At 41.9% G+C, this 24,041-nt stretch overlaps 1 protein-coding gene across 3 annotated transcripts in view; it reads right to left on the minus strand.

The window, feature by feature from the left end:
• Window positions 1-23,280, minus strand: part of slc38a4 (solute carrier family 38 member 4) — a 60,279-nt gene extending 36,999 nt beyond the window's left edge. Inside the window, exon 1 of one of the 3 annotated variants that reach the window (XM_083757585.1) lies at window positions 23,185-23,280. The gene's annotated coding sequence lies outside the window, so the exon portion shown is untranslated. Of the gene's footprint in view, window positions 1-3,769; window positions 3,918-21,201; window positions 21,224-23,184 lie in introns of those variants that run through there. The other 2 variants (XM_083757586.1, XM_083757584.1) reach the window with 2 other exon arrangements.
• Window positions 23,281-24,041: the final 761 nt, after the last annotated feature.

Here is a 24,041-nt window from a genome sequence, read left to right on the forward strand (position 1 = left end):
ATTTTTTCACCTGATGCCAAGCTACAAAGAGCCCAGAACTGAGCTCATGCTTCCTTCAATGCACGAGGTGTGACCAGGCCGATTCTTATCACCTGACAGGGAGGGGGAGTTTCCCCGGTAGGACGTAGCGCGACGTGGAAGGAGCACGTAATTCCAACCGGTTCCTTTCGCCTCCATCAGGCACCCCGGCTGACCAGGGGGAGGCAGAACAGAGTCAAGGATTACTACATGTTTTTTTGTGTGAGGGTACCTACCCTAGGGGACACAGGGAGAACATGCAAACTCCACACACAACGTCCCTTTCCAGGGTTTCTGGAAACATTTTCATGTCAAAGACGTGAAAATGATATCTAGTTTGGCTGCGGACCCCCGTTTGAAAACATTTTGTGCCATATTATTTTGTTCCTCAACTGCAGGTGGAGACACAGATACAGTAACAGTGTCCAAACAAAGTGCTTAACAGAGTTAACCAGCTAACGGAGTTAACCACTTTCAGCATGGCATAATGGCATCCCTATTATAGGCAAAGAAAAATTCTAAACCTCTGATCTACAAGTTCACAGCATGTGAGCTTTTCCTAAGGACCCCCCCCCCCCCCCGAGAACACCCTCCTCAAGGACCCCTGGGGGTCCCAGGGGGTCACCACTGACATACTGTACACCATCAACACACTTTGAGGACCACAGTTAAAAGTATTCTTTTTTCCATGGCGTTCAACAATCAGAGATGGCCACAGCGATTATGTAAGCAGAAGAGCTCAGAGAGGCCACGAGCAGAGCTGAGCACGCACATGTATACAGCTCTGCCGAAAATGATTTCAACAGCCAATTACCCCGCCGTCCCCAATTTGTCATCGTCGCACAAAGAGCTCTTTGAGTGGATTGGATGAAAACAGGAGGAGCGGCCAGCCGGGGCAAAGCTCCAGGAAGGTTCCTAAACGAGGTGTTCTCTCCTCTGTTCCCCCACGGGGCAGGGCAAGGCAGCATGCATGGAAATGAACACAAACCATGGAAAACCACAGCTCTAGAAACATGACCGCTCAATCATAAAAAACACAACTACATGGAATAAAGCTAAATAAAATCTCACGACGATAAGTTAATTAATGATGTTTAGGTATGATCATTCTTTGTTGGTTGCTGCTGTGGCCAACCAGTTGAAGAAATCACAGATTTAAATAAAAAATAAAATAAAGAAATACTCAAATAACTACTGTAACAATCGATAATAGCCGATCTATAAGCTCACAACAAGTCACACAGTGTGACGTGTTGCGAGCTTATAGATCTGCTATTTTCGGTGAGCGACATCATGCTTCCATAGAAGACATACATGCCTTCTACGGAATCCAAATAACTGAAATCAGTCTTGGCGACTGAGAACTTTTTAATCCATGCGTAACTACAGTGAAATGACGACTACACACCCTAGTGCAGTACACAGATAGAAATGTACAGTCAATTGTTTAATTGCTCCGAATTGTGTGCCGAGACATGCAGGCTTAATTTTATGCACCCTTATTAAACAAAATAATGACATGATTAAGGATGAAGGAATGCTGTTCAAAGGTGAAGAAAATAGGGCTTTCTGCCTTGTCATGTGAAGCACGTGTTGACAGTCAACATCCAGTGCTGGAAAGTATAGTAACCAAGTACATTTACTCACGTACTGTACTTTAAGTAACATTTTGAGGTACCGTACTGTTACTTCACTGGAGTATTTCCTGATTTCCAATACTTTAACTTCTACTCCAGTACATCTCTGATACATCTCTGACCAATTCAGCTCTATATATATATATATATATATATATATATATATATATATATACACACACACATTTTAGGCCTTTTGAAAATGGCAGATCTACAAGCTCACAATGCCTCGCAATGCGTCACATTGTGAACTTGTAGATCTGCTATTTTCAAAAGATCTTTATACATTTGAAAACTTGAAACAGTATATTACTGTTTGTTACTGATTCGAATACTTTTGTAATGTTACTGTTAAGTAAACGTTGAATTCCTTTACTTCTATATTGAAGTATTGATACTTCTACTCAAGTAAGAATTGTGAGTACTTTTTCCACCACTGACAGTACAGTATGTGTGTGTGCTTCAATTTGCAACGCTGCTGCTGTGTGTGTGTGTGTGTGTGTGTGTGTGTGTGTGTGTGTGTGTGTGTGTGTGTGTGTGTGTGTGTGTGTGTGCGTGCGTGTGTGTGGACATACAGGAACCTGTGACTACACTGTCAAACTCGCAGCCTTGAGGACTGACAGTCACAAACAACAGCAGCATCAAAAGCTTCTCACAAACGTCTCTGTGTCTGATCTTTCATTCTAGAAAGCAAACACAAACGGTGCGAGTTTACAGTCAGCACAAACATAACAACCCCCATGTCATGATGAAGATATTGACCGAATATTGTTGTTTATCTCAGTCTGTATGTTCTTGTCGTCACTCTTAGTTTAGTCGATATGTACAGAGTATTGAGTATTGGCTGCATCTTTCAAATATCACCCACGACTTTGCCATTGCAAATGTAATAAAAACGAAATGTCTAGAAAGAAGAAATATTCACAGAAGGCATAACGACACATGATATATATTGCAAAGAGGCTGAACCAGTCTGACGAGGATACGTTTGTAAAAGTAATGTACTGCTTCAGCACCACTAAGTCAAAGCACACAGTTGGCAAGGTGTAACGCATGAGAGAACAACTATAGAGTGTAGCTTGCGACGCTTAATAAATTGTATCTCAATGAATCTTCGTCTTCGTGTCTGACAAGTCCCTTACTTCCACCTCATAGGTGGAAATTGTCCAACATAAAAAAACTAACAGCGATTATTGATTAGCTATTTTAACTTGGTTAATATGTTTTTAAAACTGATATTAAAACTGATATCGCTACCTTGACTTAATCACATTTAAATATTAGAAGGAAGCATGCCAGTATAAACAAACAGGACAAAAAAAAGTGCCACCAAGTCAAAACATAAACAAAACAAAAATATCAACTATTTTGAAGATTCCAAGCGTTTCTAACGTTGGAATGGCTCACAAGTTCATGGGCAAAAAGGACAGCTACTGTAGGTCACACAAAACCAATTTATGGAGAAAAAAAGAGCAAGCCCTTCAGGACCAACGTGCGTCAGCATAATTAAATTTTCTAGGTTGAGTGCTTTAATATTCTATAAAGTCTGTGCTAAAGGCTCAATGCAAAATGAAATGGTGTGCACACAAACAATGCACTCTTCTTTTCAACATTTAATATTCTATAAAGACAGTGCTGTAACCTCAAAAGGCTCAATACAAAATGAAATTGTGTGCACAAAAACAATGCAGTCTTCATTTCAACATTTAAAGAGGAGGAAAATGCACTGATTACAAAAATCTTTTAAAATGTTAATAACAAGAAGTGTTCTGTTCAATCCAGAAACTACAGGATGGCCAGAGATATATCAACGTACTAGTAGCTCTCACACCCTTGCATGTTAAGTCAAGTCACAAAAAGCAACATTCCAAAAATAATCAAGACAACTCAAAGCATCATCCACCCCAAAGGCCAAAGACAAACTCTTGCATCAGCCAACAAGCACCCGAGAGTGAAATTCCTTAAACATGAGAAGTGTGCACGCACGCACGCACACACGCACGCATGCACACACCCTTTGGCACCCAGGTCCTACACACCCAGCTCTGCAGAGTTATGGCTATTGAACAAGAAACATCATAAGTAAACATCGAATACAATGTAGGCATACTCACACTAGCTCCTATAAAAGGGGTCCACACTCCACAGCTGTGCTTTTAAAATAGGTATTTCTTTTGTCTTTCTTACTTTTTGCAAGGATCAGGGCAGAGAGAACATACGGACACCTGAAGCAGAGAAGAGCTGCAGCACTTTCCCTAACTCAGGTGAGAAAAGGGAGGCTTTTAAAGCACGGGGGGAGGGAGGGCTCGCCTCAACCAATGAGAGGAGATACACAAGACAGTCAGGCCCTTCCCCCTTTGCACATGCTCCTACCGCGACACACACACGCACACACACACACACACACACACACACACACACACACACACACACACACACACACACACACACACACACACACACACACACACACACACACACACACACACACAGAGACAAGCGCACACTGTCGACCACACAGACAACAGAGGCGGAGGAGAGGGGCGGCTAGCGAACCGTGATGAGTGGACGAAAAACATTTATAGTGACGAAGGCCCACATGGCAAATACAAGATAAATAAACCCAATGAATGACTCAGACGGATCCTTGTGAAGAGGGAAAGGAGACGGGCAGAGGGATATGGGAGAGAGTGACAGAGCAGGTACAGTATGGGGAAATGCAATCTGTCGAAAATATAAGTGCGTAACTTTTGGTTGCACACTCTTGGGTCAGAAGAGGAAAAGGGAGGTACGTGAGAGAGTGGCACGTTTTTATAAACACAGCGAAAGGTTTCCAGTGTGCCATGAAGACAAAAAAAAGACAAAAATCACATGACATGCCACTCATAAGCGTCTGCCGAAATGCCACTACAAAGATGTACTGAGTGATTTCAGAAAGTAGTCTATGTCAATGGTTGTGTCAACTTGAGCATTCTCAAATAAACATGCGAAATTGCATCTGAGCCAGTCTTGCATCTATTATTTTGGAGCGCCACTTTTTTCCACTTTTCTACGTGGTTTATGAGTCAAGTTATTTTCAAAGCTGAGCACCCACTACCTCAACCAAGGGCAGTTTCCAGAGGAAGCGCACTTGCTTTTCTTTCTTTACAATTATGAGTTACAATATTTGTGTACTTTACTTCTAATTTCCAATACTTTTACTTCTACCCCATCTCATTTTACTCCACTACAATTATTTGCAAACTTTAGTTACTATATTTACTTTGTAGATTTTGATTATTATTACAAAACATAACCGCCACATAACCACTTCAGCACTATATACTGAGCATGCACGCTTCCAAGAACATCCACCCTTCTATGCCCCCCTGGACAAACTCCTAGCACCCTCACACGCACACGCACAAACTCCTACCAGATTTCAGATTTGTATTGAAGGGATAAAGCCCCTTGAGATGCAGCATCTCATTTTCAAGGGGGGACCCGTGAAACACGAACAAGATACATGAAACATACAGTAGCTACACAGAGAGATAATATACAGAGACATGCATATATATATATATATATATATATATATATATATATATACACTGTACACAGAGTAGACAGCTTGCTCACCAAGTACCCACCCACCCCACCAAAAAACAAGATCGCAAGGAATTTTTTTTTATTGTCTAATAAAAAATAAACAATCAACCAACCACCACATCATCAGCCGTTAAGCAACAGAGGAAAGAAGAGGACAGTGCAAGTACATCCGTGAATGTGCCATTGCTGGTACGTATACTTGTCAGTTCAGATAGCATAAACAAGGTGAATCAAGATGTGAATGTAGGGAAGTCCCTCACACGCGGACAAACCGCTAGAGCACGCACAGGGCCACGGCCCCACTGGCCCAAATGGAAAATTTGGCCCTGGCCCTCACACACGTGGACATACTGTACTGTACTTCTACCGCCCTCACACACACACGTGCACATTGAGTGACAGTACAACGGACTCTGTTTGTAGTGAGGGGAGGCTGTGCCACTGTATGACCAATCAGTGGCAAGCTGTCGGGATGTCGTTGTGTCCAAGGTCACATTTTCCTGGAGGTGTTTATCTGCGACTCTTCCCTAACTCGCTACTAACCACTTGAACCCTATGAGGTCCCTGTTCTAGGTCTAAGTCATAATAGGCTAACATTCCACCAATAACAAGCTAGCAATGGCCTGCAACCTGCACTGTAAGTGGCTGATTTAATAAGAAAATTGCACAGTAGGAGATACTCTGTTCTCAAGAGATTTATTACCAATACACAGTTCATTCAGTGAGTTAACAAAAATAGCCTGAGCCATGACGATGTATATATAATTATAGAACAACACATCACTTGTGTTTCCAGGCCATTGTCCCAGAACAAAGATTTTTACAGGGCATCATGCCATCGAAAACTAAAACCTAAAATTATTTCATAGCCATGCAGGCAGCTGAGAAAAGAAAGCTTAAAAAATAAACAGCCTGCTCTTTTCTGTAGTGAAACATCCCACCCATGAAATGATAATTTGACACACTATTCACCGGTTATAGCCATGAAAAAACATAAAAACCTCTGCAAGTGTTCCCAAGTTAGTATTGGTGCTAATGTACTGCAGCAATAGAAGCCGTCTGTCAATTTGACAGATTCACAACAGGCCTGAATACCACATGAATACAACGCAAAACTAAACTATCTGGTTATTAGCTTCTTTCAGTAGAAGGTACGCAATGAGGCAGAGACCATGAATCCTGGATATATCGTTGCTGTCCGGCAAGAACACCCAACACCTAACTCCATTTGTCAGGTTGTAGATTTTGTCATCCATAAATCAATGCTATTAAACACCCTTAAATCTGTGTGTTGGTTATACAAATTTGGAACCAATGAAAAGTATTAAACTCCAAAGGACCCTCAAATTTCCTTACAAATCACATGCAGAAATGTCCCGGTCAAGACAACAGAATCACAAAGCAAAAAAGGCAATAAAACTCCAACAGACCGTGACTGGTAGGTATCCAAATCTTCACAATGGAAAACTCACATGCATGGCCACAGGGGCATTCCTTAAATGGCATCACAAAGCTGAAAGTGCCAAGGGTGTTCACGTTCACACCATGTGAGAGAGCCGGGCGTCTTTTAAACCAATCACCTGTCCATGTGCTGTGACTAGACAGACAGACCTCCCCTGGGCCAATGCCATCACATTCCAAAACGGGGACAGAATAGGTACGCCTGGGGGGGGGGGGGTGGGTTGGGGGTTGGTCTAGGCAGGGGTAAGGTCGCTAACCTTTTGAACGTGAGCGTGTGTGTTGTGTTGCGTGTGTGTCACGTAGCCAGCGTTACCAGCATAACATGGACCCAAACACAATGACCAAAAGAACTCGATGTGCCCCTAGCCTGCAGGGGGGCTCAAGAGTCAATGCAAGAATCTATATATTTCCGTCCATGCTAAACCCCTTATCCCTAAACTTCTCTGCCTTTTTTACCATTTAGATTTTTGAATGGTTCAAATAGTCAATCTACAAGCTCACAACATGTTTGTTGATGTAGATCGGCTAGTTGAACCATTTTAATATGTTTTTCAAAGACATTTAGGGATAAGGGGTTTAGGGCCCTATTGTAATGCCATAAACATGCTGCCCTATTTATGTCAAAATTCTAGGTGTAAAGTTGTAAACAGACAGTATTATCACTTCAGGGACACGAAGACTTACACAGACTTACAGCAACACAAACATTCTGATGAAACGAATACGAAGGACCCCAATGGAAACAAGCCTTGAAAGCCCTGAAAGTATTCAATCAATCAATCAAAAAACCTGGATATTCTGCACTGGTTTAAACCGATTTTGGAGACTGATCCATTTGTTTTTGTATTTCAAAATCACAAAGAAATCTGACCCATCTGAACTGAGTGGTGCTGTACTGTACTGGTGCTGTACAAGCTCTCATCCCTGGCCTCTGTGCATGCATGCGTGCGTGCGTGCGTGCATGCATGCGTGCGTGCATGCATGCATGCGTGCATGCGTGCGTGCATGCGTGCGTGCGTGGCTCCAGTGACAACAGTAACACTTGCTGGTCAACAAACGCTATTTCCGTACTCAGACATACAGACAGTACTCGGACACAGGGGCAGATACTGGGACAGACATACGGACACACATTGCTGTCTATAGGAGTGGCTAGCACCACTCAAACATGTGTGAATTAGCACCCACCGTAGCTCACCCCTTGGACTATTTGTGAGACTTTCTTCAAGCATCCTTCCACTGCATTCCTCCGGTATCTACAAACTCTCTGTGACACTGACTGATGTATGAATAAATGTCTTCCTGTCATTAAGACTTACAGTAAACAACACTGTGCCCTTACTGGCATCAATTGTCCATTTAGTACCGATTGAACTTGCCAAAACAGTTTGTGGCATCTAGGCCAGGAATAATGACCTATGTTTACATGTACTGTACTGGTCATCTCTCTCCACACTCTTAAAATCTCATTTGTATTCAGTATTGTATTCCTTTTTGTTTACTGTATTGCAGCAAACTTCAGTATAAATCTTCATAATTCTGTCTTTAACAAGTATACATTTGACATTAATGAATTAATGTATATAGCACCTTTCCAAACATAATACAAAGTGCTTTACAGACAGGTTATAAACAGCAAATATAAAGGACATAAAAAACAACAAAACATTTTGATGTTTTGTTCATCAGAAACATCAGAAACATTAAACTTGAAAAATAACAGGCCATCAAACAATTGAAAATACAATATTAGCTAAAACACTTGATATACAAATGGGACACTGACAGAGCAGAGGTGCCCGAGCCGCAGAGGCCCGGTCCCCTCGAGTGACACGGCTTGCGCAGAGGATTATGCAAGTCGGTTCCAGCAAGTCGGTTATATAACTGGGAGCTAGACCATGTAGGGCTTTAAAAGTAATCAATAATATCTTAAAAACTATTCTGCAGCTCAATCCTTTAAATCCAGGGAACATGCTGTTTTACAGGTTTGGTGTCGATCGTAAATGTCAAAGATTCAGTACACGTAGGGGTGACGCTGTCAAATAAAACGTCACATCAAACGAACGGGGGGCTGTGGCCTAATGTGAATCAAACTGGACCTCCTTCCTTGAAATGAAGAAATGAGAAGTATCACTGTGTCAGCAAGGCAACAGCAGGACAAAGGGGCTAACAGAATTACCCAAACTCAGATACAAATAAAAACCAGACTAGAACGTTAGGGAGGGACTAGAGGAAAAGAGATCCAGTAGAACTAAAAGACAATTCGTTTTATGTTTGGTTGCGCTCTGGAGCTGCGCTCTGAAAATAGCAGATCTACAAGCTCACAACGCGCCACGCTGTGAGTGACGCGTTGTGAGCTTGTAGATCGGCTATTTAATATTTTCAGCATGCAACCACAACTAAAACACAAAAGAATTTCAGGTGACCAAAATGACAAAAACTCGACAGACATTCATTCAAGAGACTATGACTAAAACAAAATCAAGCTGTCAAAATCAACACTGGCGAAGGCTTCCGTCAGTCTAACAATGAGGATCAGTTAAGTACCTGGATACCTGCCAAGTGTAACCCCTGTGAGTCATTCTCCACAGAAGGGCCTCTATAACGCGTCATAAACATCCTGCCTTTGACAGCTTTCCGAATACAATGGTGCAAAAAAAAAAAAAGAAGAAGGTTACTGAGGCCAGTGTGGCCTCCACTTAACTACATTACAATTTAACTGTGATGTGCACGGTTAGTAACAGGGCTCTCACGATTACAAATTTCAGTTGACGATTAATTGTCACATAAATAATTGCGATTAACGATTTACGTACTGTAATTGTGGGGGTTTTTTTGCATTGAACATTGGAATGTTAACAATTTGTATTTCTGTTTGCCTTTTAGGCTTCGTAATCACAAATTGCACAGGGCATATCTTTACGAAAACTGTAACAGATTTACAGATTTACAGATTTACAACACGTCACTTTGTGACGTGTTGTAAGCTTGTAGATCTGCTATTTCTGCTCATTTTCAAAAATGTTTGGATGGACATTTTTCAAGATGGAAAAGATTGACGATTATGATCTACACTAGCTTTCTGATTTCAAACGGCCAAATGTATATAGGGCTGAAGTGGTTAAAACTACAAAGTGACTACTAACTAAAGTCTTCTAATAAATGTAGTGGAGTAAGATGTAGTGGAGTAGATCAAGTAAAAGTATTGGAAATTGGAAACACTCAAGTAAGTGCAAATACCTCAAAAACGTACCACTGCTTTGGGCCAATTGTCAACACTAAGCCGGCATATTTGATCATGAGAGAGATAACGGGGCAGTAAGTGAGTTACCCCCCCCCCCCCCCGCCCCCACACACACACACACACACACAAACCCGTTTCCTAACCTTGCACCTTGGCCTGCACCATTTTTGTCAAGCCAACAGTCCTGAGTTAACAAGCCTGTCACCAATCATAAATGATGGAATCTGAAAGTAACTAAAATAAGACTAGTACCTCGGCACCTCATGTGACACGCTGCAAATAACACTGACGCGCTCGGCGCCAGATGACTCCACACATAATATGCACCATCCTGACAGGATGGACGCTTCTCCAATGTAGTTTTAGACCGTGGGTTTTCAACCAGTGGTCCTTGAGTGGGTTCCAGGTGGTCCCCAGCTAAATGATGGAGAGTTGGTAACCAAGAACCAAGAAGCATAAAATGAAAGCAAATGGACCCTTATGGGTGCCATTGCAAGATATAGCCCACAACCCCACATATATAAGCTATATGCTTAAAAATCACATCGAAGGTACTTCATGTTCTCGTGTAAATACTTACGAGACTGGGGCAAATTCCGCATTAACGGAAAACGAAAATGCCAGCCTCCGACCGGACACTGTGAAAGTCCAACGACAGGCTTTCGATCAATCAGTGATTCATGAGGTGTACATCTTTTGAGGGTCCTATACAGGCATGCAGCCGCACTGTCTGTGAACACTGTGTGAATACCCAGAAATCAAATTTGGACAATCTGCACTTTAACCTCGTACCTAGTGCTTGTGACATTCCCACGTGCACATGTAAGTGCAGAACAACGTGTCACTGTGCTAACAGACAGTTCCCGAGTGTTCCCTGTGTGTGTGTGTGTGTGTGTGTGTGTGTGTGTGTGTGTGTGTGTGTGTGTGTGTGTGTGTGTGTGTGTGTGTGTGTGTGTGAGTGTGTGTGTGTGTGTGTGTTCGACTGTGCACTTGCCCTTAAGTTATGTACAGTAAGAGGATCAATACGATCATTATCACAGCAACTTGATGGACAGATCAAAAGAGAGTTCAGATGTTTGGGATGTTGAGTGACTGACAGACGGGAAATGCACGATTTCATAGTAAATGCGAAAAGTCGTGACCCATAAATATTGGTCCGTTGACCCACAAATGGGTCCCGTCCCATTGTTTGGGAAACAGTGGATTAGAGTGCTTCAGAATGACGCATGCATGACACCCTATATACATTTAGTGGTGAGTAATCGTCACCCTCCAAACACCATAACTACCTCCCTCTTCTAACAGACACTACAGTAAATGCTGTTGACTCGAGCAGTGGTTCTCAAAGCAAATGTGTTAATCAAGGGCGGCAGTGTTGTCCCTGAACGCGTTAAAAGAACGATCGTTCACGAACACGTTCATATTTTGGCGTCACTTTCACATGTTCAACTTCGTTCAAGAGTGAGTGTTTCCATAGAGCCTTCCAGGCGAAACCCATGCTAAAACACACCCTAAACAGTCCTTAATATTTAGTGGAAAACCCACCAATAAGCCCTTATCCGACACAAATTAACTAATCTTTCTCAGCCGTGCAATTTCACTGGAGCATATCTAACTGCAGTGCATGATGATCCAGTAGGCTAAGACAGCAGCCACATGTACAGAACATGTCCCGACCCAAACACTGAGGAGGTAAACTAAACGTGTTGTTGTTTGATTAAACATAATGTGCCACGAAAACTAGCTCCCAATAGCTTGTTGTTGTTTTTGCGTTGAGGAAGTATGTGTCCAACTGTCCATACATGATCGCCTCGAGCGGCCAACAAAACACATCTCCCTCCACAGAAGCGCAATGATGCCTGATTAATTCTTCGTCCAACGTGTTCCATGCTGAAAATAGCTGATCTACAAGCTCACAACAACACGCTGCGTCCGCGACGCGTTGTGAGCTTGTAGATGAGCTATTTTCAGCAGCACACGGAGACATGCAGGCTGTGAGAACTGAACTGAACCCTTCACAATAAAAGCATGAAGCTTTCACAAGTTGGCCCATAATAAAGGCAAGGAAAAGGATTAAGAATTCGGCGTCATTTCACCAAATAGGCTTTAATTGACTTAGATGTACGCCAAATAGCGCGGAGGGTGTTAATTGCTGAACATCTACGGAAATGGCGGGGAGCGTGATACTATTTATGAATTGCCATACATCTACGGCAATGGTGCCAAGTGAGCACCGCAGAGACAAAGTCCCACCAGTCCTTAGTTTCACTTGGGACGTACATGGGCAGCGGCAGGAGCAGCAGCTCTCTCTGAGGGTTCATTACACAAAGGCATGTTATGGATCAGCAACCCCTTGACTCGTTCCACTCTTACACAGTGGTCATACATTCTACATGTATGCTCTCTGAGGCGCCGAGTCAACACGCAGCCCATGTACTAGAGGAAGTAGACCTTATATACTCTCTGGCCCCTTTTCCACCGGTTGGTTCCCAATGGGAACCGGTTCAGTTCTTATTGGTTTTTAGTCCATGAGCCAGAGCTCCACAATTGGAACATTATTATGAATTGAGTGTGCAAAACCATACCTATATTAGAATTGTATGGGGTAAGATGGTGGGTGGGTGGGGAGGACTGGGAAGGGAGTTGTGGGAGAAAATGTAAAAAAAACTAAGAGTCATATTCCCTTTATGTGTAAACTGTACATGATCAAACTCTTTGAATAAAATTTACTTAAAAAAAAAAAAAAAAAGAATTTTATCACCATGACACTTTCCCAATTGATTACTTACACGAAGACAATGATTTATTGTATTACAAATTTTAAACTTTTTAATATGCAAATGAGGCATTATGTAGGAAAATATGCAAAATAATAGAAAATATGAAAAAGCTACTACTGTGGAAGTGTTTTTTTTTATCCCACGATTTTGTAACCCATTTTTCACACCTGTGTCAATTATCTAATGTGATCCTGGGCTCTACGCACCTTCCGCCAACCTGGGGAGAGCAACGGACTTGAACTCATGCTTCCTTCATGCATGAGTGTCCAAGTTGCTCCTTTACACCTGACAGGGGGGAGTTTCCCTGGTTGGACGTAGCGCGTGGCAGGAACACGTTATTCCAACCAGTTCCTTTCCCCTACATCAGGCGCCCCGGCTGGCCAGGGGGAGGCAGTTTAGAGACCAGGATTACTGCATGTTTTTTGTGAGGGTACCTACCCTAGGGGACACGGGGAGAACATGCAAACTCCACACAGAAAGGCCCTTTCGCCAACCCCGCCTCGGGTATGGGCACTGATGACGCAGAGGAGGAAACACGCCGCAAGGTCACGGGTTCGTTCCATCCCGGGCATCACCAACTCAGCGTATATGAGTAGCACGGAGCTTGGTCTTCTGTCTTCGACCTACCGGCACATCTTTTAACCACTTGAACCCTAGCATCCCTATTCTGGGTAGGGCAATATACAATTTAGGCATTTAACTGAGACACTCTGACTGAGACTTACAGTAAGCAAGAACATAACATAGTAATAACTCAAATATTTGGATCATAAGCAGGCTAAGAGCCACTGACATCCGTCTAACAGTAGAGTATCTGTACAATGAAACTATGGGTATACAGTATACACTATAGTGTTGTATATAATATGCTATCTAAATTACATAAGTGATGATCAGTGGCGTGCACAGATAGACACTAGGTGGTGCTTTTTTGTACAGTGTACAGTATGTGGACCATGGTGACATTGATCAATTCTTGATAAAAAGCTTTGAATATATTATCTATGCCCCAAAATCTATAAGTCGCACACTTTTAAGGCAACCGGCCGGTTCCACGCACAGCACAAGGTGCCCTTTTTTCACTTGAGCACCTGCCCCTCTAAATGTCTGTGCACGCCACTGGTCACGATTATGAGATTTTAGCGATTTGTGTTCTGTTGTTGAACATTATTGGAATATTTGGCAAAGCATGCAGCGAGCAGTTAGCTACAGTTGCATTGGGCACATACCATAGCCTGGCTATCACTGCACTGATTATGTTCACATAGTCAACTACCAAATATGTGCCCTAGATATGTGTCTTTATCTTACTGTAAATATCAGAGGAGTTCAAATAGCCTTCATACTTGAAGCAGTAACACACGAGAGGCACCAGGCCAGGTTCACACCAGTGCCAATGGATATCTCACTGCAGAGCACTGCCTACTTGTGGATTATTGCTGTTATTCCAGCGTTTTATTATTCGAAACAAGGAGTAATGAAAAGAAAATCACACTTGTGTGAAGTGAGGGGCACCTGGTAATGATACATTTACATTATCCATATAGCCTTGGCTGCTACTCTGTTTGTTAAAAGTGCTGCTCTAAACAAGCCATGCCAAATTATATGACGTAATTTCAAAAGCAAAACGTTGGCCTCAAAAATGACATTGTTACTAACAGAAGTGGTGGCAGCTGTTGCTAGGTGACAGGTCAGGTAAATCGGGTGGATGTGTTCCTATTGGAATGTATGGGCACTGGGTAGAACGCCCCTCAACCAAAAAAAAAAAACCACTATGCCAAGGTAACAACTACAACTAACCGTGGTATAATGACATGGTTGGTCACTAGACAACAAACCATTACAATTACAAGGTGGCGACAGAAGAGCACTGAACTACTGGGTTTTGTGTGGAGGTGAACAGTGTTTAAGAGAGAGAGAGAGAGATAAAACCTTATCACTGTAAAGCCCAAACCACACCAATGGGTCACCATGCAACTCCCTGAAACAAAACGGTTGTGAATAGACGCATGTATAGTTGCAAGCAACCATTGAATTGAACCAATTGAATCACTTGGGTCGACATGCACCACCATGCGCTGACATGCAACACAGGGACATCGCTGGGACTAACGCTAAAACCGTTTTGTTGCGTCTTGACCCATTGGTGTGTTTTTGGCCTAAAGCCCGTTGCGAGTAGACGCATTGAGACGCAAGCCGACCCATGTGATTCACAATTAGTTCCATTCAATGGTTGCTTGCAACTACATGCGTCTACTCCCAACCGTTTGGTTGCAAGGTGTTGCGTGGCGACCCATTGGTGTGGTTTTGGGCTTAAAAGCGGACTGTGATAGCCAATCTACAAGCTTACAAAAGGCAACTATATTTTACCATTTTGGAAAACCTTTGGACAATTTGGAAGTGGTTTGGTAGTATAAGGACGGACGCCAGGTCAAAAGTGGTTAAGTCTGTCTGTGGGTTTTATAAATGTTTCACCAATGAAAAGCATTAAAAAGAGCTGATGAAAAGAAAACACAGGAGTAGCCAACTGTTTCCCACCACTGATTATGCGGACATAAATTCTGACATCGTCTTCTAAGATGAACCCTGTGTTGGCCTTGAGTAAACAACGTATTGGCCTTTTGTTCGCAGGCCTCTAACCTCGTTTTGTGAACTCTTCACTCACAGACGGTCTCTGCATGGTGATCTTATCAGCAGCTATCGACCTGACAGCGAACGGCCCATGATGACGACAGTGGCAGACTGGCAGTGGCGTGTAGCTTTACAACAGCATCGAACCCTACGCGCAAGGTCAAGGTTTTGTGTACTGTACCGTTTGATTGCTTTCTGTTGTCGCATGCTCTTGTGGATTATTTGGCTGTGGGATCCCCATCTGAAAATAATTTGTGCTGCTGACTGAACACCACAAGAGAAGGTTTTGAAATAAATAGCAGATCTACAAGCTCCACGACGCATTGCATCGCAACGCTCAATATTTGACCTGATCCTCAGTTTGCTGGGGACCCCCTGTAACCCTTCAATGACCATAGACCAGTCAGTGGTTCTCAAAGTGTGGTCCGGGGACCCCCAGGGCTCCCTTGGAGAGGTTCCAGGTGGTCCCCAGCTAAAATAAGTTACCGGTACTATGGCTATTTAAAAATAGCACGTATACAAGCTCACAGCGCAAGCTTGTACATTTTTGATTTTCTTTTTAAATATTCTCTTCTGACACAAACCATTTTCAGATGAGGGGGGGTCTGCGGCCAAATATATCAATTTGAGGATCCTGGGGACAAAGAGGTTTTAGAACTACTACCATATTAAACAATGATTTTTAGACAACCCTAAAATCATTCACATGACGTTGTTTACTACGAATTGTACAAATGCTTTCTTTAGGCGTGAAGTTGTTCACACAGAGTTCACCTAACTTTGCTAATACAGGGAAAAGCCTATGATGATAGCCTACTCTTTTTATTCTATTTTCTCTTTATTAACTCTATATTCTATTTTTGCCGTTGTTGCTGTCTGTTTGATGTTATCCATGTTGCTGCTGCATTGTCTGAAGGAACCCTAACCAAAATAAGTTTTACTTTTATGTAGCCTACCTGTACACAAGATGGAACAATAAAGTACAACCTCAAAGCTAAATATATAAATATTTTGGGACACTCTTTCAGCAAGTTTGCAGAATAACCAGTTCCCTAGTGATTTATTGCACCTATACGTCTGCCAAATAAAACAGACCATGGCATCATCCTGAGGGAGACGCTTTGTACACAAAGTACTTGTTCATGTTAATTCCCATGGCACAAATAAGTGACTAGATATTTCGGGAAACTAACATAGTTGCCATTCCAATTTCCAAGATAATAAAATCTTATAAAAATAAAAAAACAAACATTTTAATTACTTCCTGTGAACGGAAACGTGCTGCGTGATGACGTGCCGCTACCCTTATGAATATTATTACAATAACCTTGATTTAATTAACCTGTTTGATTCCCATAGTACATTCCTCCAAACGCAGCTGATTTTGATTACAGAATAGTTTTTAATCTCGTTCAAGATAACATCCAGACAGTGCATTACTCATGTTAAACTTAATCAGCAAGCCATAATATATTAATATGTATGTGAAAACATTGTACTGTTTGTTAGAAATAAGCCACGTAGTAGAAAACATGCTTTTGCTGCCTGTCGTGCTGTGACGGGTTGTGCACGAGCTTGTAGATCGGCTATTTTCAGCGCACGCCCTCTGTCTGCACGCAACTAAGTCTAAATCCAAACTGAGGCCACTGAAAACTGCCGATTGTGACAAGACGTTTCTATTAATCAAAACGTTTTATGAAATAGTTCTGATCCTGCCCCAGAGTCCTACAGATATCTGGGTTCTGAAAGTTGGTACACCAACTACACCCACAACTGTTCCTTAATATACAAATACATTCTTATATACATGTATACTGCTTTGCTACAGTATACAGTATGTCATTGCTCTAGTCTACGCTCCCTGAAAGAATATTTTGTCACTTCTAAGTTTTAACTAAGCCCACCTTATGTTCTGTTGATGATTTATGTACGTACCATTTGTTGGTTTGTGAAATGAACGAGGGTTACCATATTTGGGTTGCTTATAAGAGAACAGGCAGAGTACTTCATCAGGTTACTGCATAATGACACGCTTGAGGTATGCCGGTAAATAGCAAACACTTGTATTGTGAGCTGTACCGTGTAAGCTTCTCCAGTTTCCATTGAACATGGTGGACATGTGTTTTGGAAGTCCGACTCCTGATATCCTTTGATCGTCTCTCAGATTATCTGCATCATCATAGTGACAATAGCCCACCCGATGCAACACTTTTGGATCCAATGCCAAAATCACCTACATTTTGTCAAAAGTGCAAATTGCTAAATCAATTGTAATCCATTAGAAACCTTAGATTTTATTTGAGTTTTCTTTCATAATCATAACATTTAATAAGAAAACACAAACGAGTATTAATTACAAAATATATATTTGTATTATACAACGAACAAGCAAGCAATTAACACCCCGATCGCCCGGGGTTATTTAATCCATTAAATCATAGCGCCTGGCAATTTATAGTAACAGAGCACTTTTACCGATGGACCAGATGTTATCTCGGATGTGGCTGTAGCAGCTAGATGTAGCCAAAACACTCTAGAGGCGACAACAACGGGAGGTATGATTAAATCTACCACGACTAGCGACGGGAACGCGGTGGGCCGTCTAATACATGATATTTGCTTAGAATTAGATCAAGAGTTATTAACGTTTTAAGATTTTCTCATATACATTATACATTCTCAGTGCTAGTGTAGCCTTGGCTGGGAGGCGAACCAGGGACCTATAAATCCTATGGCGCGTACGTTACCAGTCGATAGGCAGGCAGCAACGCAGCACCATAGAGCCTACAGTCGTCACCCCCTACCTGGAAGTGCATCCACACGCACCAGCCAGGAGCTATAGGCTCGACTTACTGGGGGGGACCTCCACACCCAGCCAGGAGCTAGGCTCCACTGACTGGGGGGAACCTCTACAGTCCACACCCAGCCAGGAGCTACTGTACATTCCACTGACTGGGGGGAACCTCCACACCCAGTCAGGAGCGAGGCTTGACTGACTGGGGGAACCTCCAGTCCACACCCAGGCAAGTAACGTGCTGTCGACTATACAGCATTAAGTCACGAAGCGAGGAACCTAATCCACCGCTGCCACCAATGTAGCCTCGGCCGGGAGGCGAACCCGGGACCCATATAGATCCGTTGGTGTGTACGCTACCAGTCGGCTAAAAAGAGCGAGGCTCAATAGGCAAGCAGCAACGCAGCACTGTATAGTCTACACCTAGATTGAGTATTCAATAACTCTACAAATTGCATCAGCCAGAAGAGCTTCAACTCTAGAAGGCCTTTAGATATTTGACCTGTATAACTGTTATGTAACAGGGGCGGCAGCCAGCCAAAAAGGTAGAGCAGAGCAGCAACAACTGTTCTCTGCCCTGGCTTGCCGTCTGACAGGTGTGGGTAAAGTAAATATCCATTGAAATGACATACCAGCAGCATTGTACCTCTAACTGCATGCTGATGACTTTAGAAGAGTCTTTTGAGAGGCAATGAATGAACACAGTGACAAAAGCGAGTACGTACGTACGTACGCCCTGCGGGCTGCACCATACAGCAGTGGTTCTCAACCAGTGGTCCTTGAGGGGGTTCCAACTGACTAAAACTGACGAACAATGTCGACTATACCTTTTTTCCACTGACGAAACCAAATAAAAACTACCGTAAGCTATGATGACTAAAACTAGGACTATAGTGGAGTCCAGTAGAACTGAAAGACAAGTCATTTTATGTTTGGTTGTGTGCAGGTGTCATGTGCTGAAAATAGCAGAAACACAAGCTCACAACACGTCGCAGAGGTGACGCGCTGTGAGCTTGTAGATCGGCTATTTTCGTCACGCAGCTAGGTATAAATCAGGCATTATAACGCCCAACAAGGCCTGCCACGATGCATTATACAGTAGTAGACTAAATCAACTGTAGCTTTAGTCGACTAAAATATTATATTTAGTCGACTAAAGCTAGACCAAAAGTAAAACATTTCAGATGACTAAAGTATGACTAAAACTAAAAGGGAATTTTATTCTAAAGACAACGACTAAAATGAAATTAAAAATTGCTGTCAAAATCAACACTAATGAACGCCATCTTTACACTCTCCAGTTAAATAAATGCTGGATATTTCTGAGTGTAGCCACTAGTGCCAGCCCAGGAGAACAATCTCAGTGGTAATAATTTACCTTTATGTATACCTATTAACTTTCATAGCTCGTCTTAAATCATAATAATTTACCTTATTATGCACAATGCACAAATACTTGACTTTGATATGACTTCAAATGTCAGTTCACAAAACGTGGCTTGATTCATTGTGGTTTGTTTTACAAGATGCCAGACTGAGTGACTGGCTGTTAACGTACACAAACAGTAGCGGAGTAGCCTATATACAGCAGTGGTTCACAAACGTTTTAGCTCGAAACCCAAAAGAGAAATTTGATGTCTCCCCGTGACCCAAGCTAGTGAAAACAACAGATCTACAAGCTCACAACGTGTCGATCCTCGCCACATTGTGAGCTTGTAGATCTATTGAAGAATTGTTTGATTTGCATTTCATTCTGAAGTTTTGAGAATTTTGGGGGTGAATCAATTTGAAAATGTCTTGAAAAACTAAATGTAAATGCATATTTTACTGTACTAGCGACCCAAAAGGGAAAAATATGCATCCGCGACCCACAAATGGGCTCCGGCCCACTGATTGGGAAACAATGATATAGTACACTATACAGCTAACACTGGACATATTCACATAGATCAATGGTTTTAAACCCTTTTCAAATCAAGGTCCATTATTTATTCGGCATTTGAACCACGGACCACCTTTTGATGAGATTTAAGGCCTATTCATACTCCAGTTTTAGGTGATAAGGTGACCACTGAAACGGTGTTTAGTTAAAACAAGACAGATGTGTTTGGGTGAGCAGTGAGTCTCTTATCACCGATAAGAGGTAGGTCACGTTATCACCTACAACTGGAGTATGAATAGGCCTTTAGCCTCTCAGACCCAAATGTAGAATATGTTGTCATTGGATAAGATTGTGTCCACAATTCCATGCTGTATTGATGTTGGCACCATAGGAGAGATAACAGGCAAAACATTGATCAAACAAGAACAATTATTCTACATTTCTATTTGAAAATAATTTAACTAATGCAGATGTTTAACAAAAATGTAACTCTTGAGTAAAATGAAATCAAATAGTTAAAGATCTACCAGAAAGAGAAGCGACCTCGCCCCCTAAAGGGTGAGGTCGTGTGCACTGGCCATATATAGAGCGTGGCTTGAGTGTACAGGGTTTGATGAGGTCAGATCAACATATGGAATGTCAGAACAGGTCAGCTCCATATAATATATGGAGATCTAAGGGTGGCAGCGATAGCAGTGTCTTGAGTGTACAGGGTTTGATGAGGGCCCAGGTTGGGCCGGGCCTTAATTTTCGGGCCTGTTGAGAACTCTAGTTTTCGCCGCCTGCCGGGCTGTGACGTGACAAAAAACGCAAGTTTTCATAGTTAACTAATAAGGGTCCGTTTGGTTACCAACTCTCCATCATTTAGCTGCATGGGGATCACCTGGAACCCGGACCACTGGTTGAAAACCACTGACATGTGGAAGTTAGCAGCTCAGTGGTACGCAGCATAACCTGATATTCTTAGCAGTCCTAAAATGTATCAGAATATCCGATCTATTAGATTTAGCGATTATTAAAAATAGTGCGCCGTTTCAAATAACAATGCTGTTCTTCTATGACTTGTGTTATGTGTGGTATGCAGAACTAATCCCAGAGGTGTATTTCTTTAACTGGATTTAAAAATAGTGACATGATAGCTATTCCGAGAGCTAGAGACTCACTGTGCTCTTCTTAAAGGGCCATGTCACCCCTCACATCAGTTTCTTGTCTCCCAAACATCGTTAAAATAAGATCTGGTTGCAAAGGGGTGAAGTGGCCCTTTAAGCCGTGTTGATTTTGTCGACTAATGCTATGACGAAAAATGTTCGTCGACTAACTTTTTTCACTGACGAAAACTAAATGGAAACGAAATGAAAACTAAGCATTGATGACTAAGACTACATATGACAATTTAATCAACAAATAAAAACCAGACTAAAATGTTAAGGGACTAGTGGACACGAGATCCAGTAGGCCTATAAGTCTCATTTTACACGTGATTGCATGCTGAAAATATGAGTTAAAGATCGGCTAAAGATTTATATGGTTCCATTTGGTTGGTAACTCTCCATCATTTAGACCCTGGAACCCCCTCAAGGACCACTGGTGGTCCGCCGGACCTGTGGTAGGTTATTGCCCCATGCAGCCTGCCTTGTGTAACAAGAGGGTGGATTTATTTTCTTAGGGTCATATTGTACCAAAGGTGAGTACCGTATGTGCATGCATGCGCAAAGCAAACAAATATTCTATTTTGTCGATGACACAATAATTTTGAGGTATTTGTGGCTTTACTCGAGTATTTCCACTTTCCAATACTTCTGCTCCACTGCATCTCAGAGGCAAATATTGTACTTTTACTCCACTAGTACAATGCTTAGAAAGATTTAGCTACTAGTTACTAAATTGGTAGATTATTATTACAAAAGCCTTATATACATTTCGACCATTTGAAAATAGCCGACCTACAAGCTCACAATGCGTCACATCATTTGAAATTAGCCGATCTGCAGTAGATCTGCCATTTCCAAAGTCGTTTTTGTATACATTTGAAACATTGAAACGGGACATTCTGTACTTTTACTTTTTGAATACCGGACTTTTACTTGTAGTTGTAACAGAGGATTTCTACATTGCAGTATTGATACTTTTACTTAACGTACTTTTTTTTCCCATCACTGTCTGGAACTGAAGATATATATTTTACTATAGCTAGTTACTTAGATACATTATACTGAATGTTAGTATAATACTGTCCTGTAATTATTATTTTACCAAAATGTATACACCACAGTGACACAAAAAAACCCAGAAAGGCAGGCTATAGGGTATAGGCTACTGCCAGACAATTTCTCATTACCGGTACATTACAGAATTTGATGTATCACTTATCAACAGCTAGAGAGCATGCATAATATCATTGTTAGAGTGGTCTCATTATGATGACTTATTCCATTATGTAGTAGCCCAGGCAGACCGATATAGGCTACAGTGGCTATAGAATTATTGATGCAATACAAATAAAGCACTACAAAATATTAGTCCAATGTTCAACCCGGAGCAGAGGGGGTATGCAAATCAATAGTGTAAACAGGCGCGACTGTAGTAGCCTAGTGTTGCTCTGATAAAGCACGTTAGAAATGGAGGGGGAATAAAAGCATTTCGAACCCAACTGGAAAATAATAAGCTACAACAACTCAACACCACGTGATAATAATAACAGCAGAGATGATTAATTCAGGGTGAATATAGGCTGTTTGGCGCTACTAGTAGACAACACCCTGCAGCCAGGAGGAAGAAGCACGTTGTTGATAACTAAGGCGTACAGCCCCCATCATAACTTCATGCATGCATCATTGGCTAGTAAAAACACAAGAAAGAAAAAGATGAAAACATAATAATAATTGCACGTTAAACGTCTAATTAATTACACTTTACAAGTTTACATAGAGCTGTGAACTCTAAATATAAACTAAATAATGCGTCTCCCTTGTGATTTTATTTTTATGTTTTTAATTTAAAAAAAAATACAAAATAATAATATATAAATGCAAGCTGATTCCAGGCAACAACTATATAATCCGTGATCGATGTAGATTGATTGGGGGCCGATCGAGCACAACTCTGAGGATAAAAGAGAGTTTGGAGACATTATTTAGGTAGCCTACCTTGTGAAATGTGAATGTTGTTGGGGAGGACAGCTGCGTGAAGCGGTGGGCAAGGCGAGGATAGGACAGGAGGAGGCGGACTGAAAGTGATCGTTGCGTGGAGGGGAAAGACCCTTCCCATTTAACAACCCAACGCGACTCAGTGGAAATTTCCACAGCATGTGATGATGCTGCTGCTGCTGGTAACTCTTGAAAAGCATCATGTTACACTACAAGACAGACAGACCGCTCTCAAACATCTCGTAACATAACACACAATAACGTGATACAATAACATATGCGTGCGTTACCACGGCCAATTATTAATTAAGTGCGAGCCGTGCACATTTTGAGGAGGCGTTTTGAAGACAGTGAATGGGGGTTTAATTTAAGACTAAAGTAAACGTGTGTGATTGTTGCAGTCTTTTGTTGACATTCCTTCCGTCATGTGTGGACACATTGTAGCAGCGACAACATGCGCTCCAAATGCGCGCGCGTCCTTAAAGGGAAAGGACGTGGGAAAAATGATCACATTGATTGATCGATTGAAATATTTATTAACAGTTTGCAGAATTTACAGTACATTTCAAGCACAAACTCAATACAAAGACTTGTTGAACGCATCATAGGCATGTATCGATTGGTTAGCCTACTTTAAAGAGTTATAAATAAATAGAAACACACAAACACACAATTACAAACGTTATGTTATTGGTGCAACTTTGCACAATTCTGTCACTGAATTGTGGGGATTACATTCAGATACACCAGTCGATTCTGTTAATAATAATAAGGGTAATAATAACTAGAAATGCACTCTGTCGAGCTGCCAACTTGCGCTTTGCATAAAGTAGGCCTACTTATCTCTCACCACTATG

Source organism: Protomyctophum parallelum (genome assembly GCF_964188405.1).
Source record: "Protomyctophum parallelum genome assembly, chromosome: 22".
In the NCBI taxonomy this organism is placed as follows: Eukaryota; Metazoa; Chordata; class Actinopteri; order Myctophiformes; family Myctophidae; genus Protomyctophum; species Protomyctophum parallelum.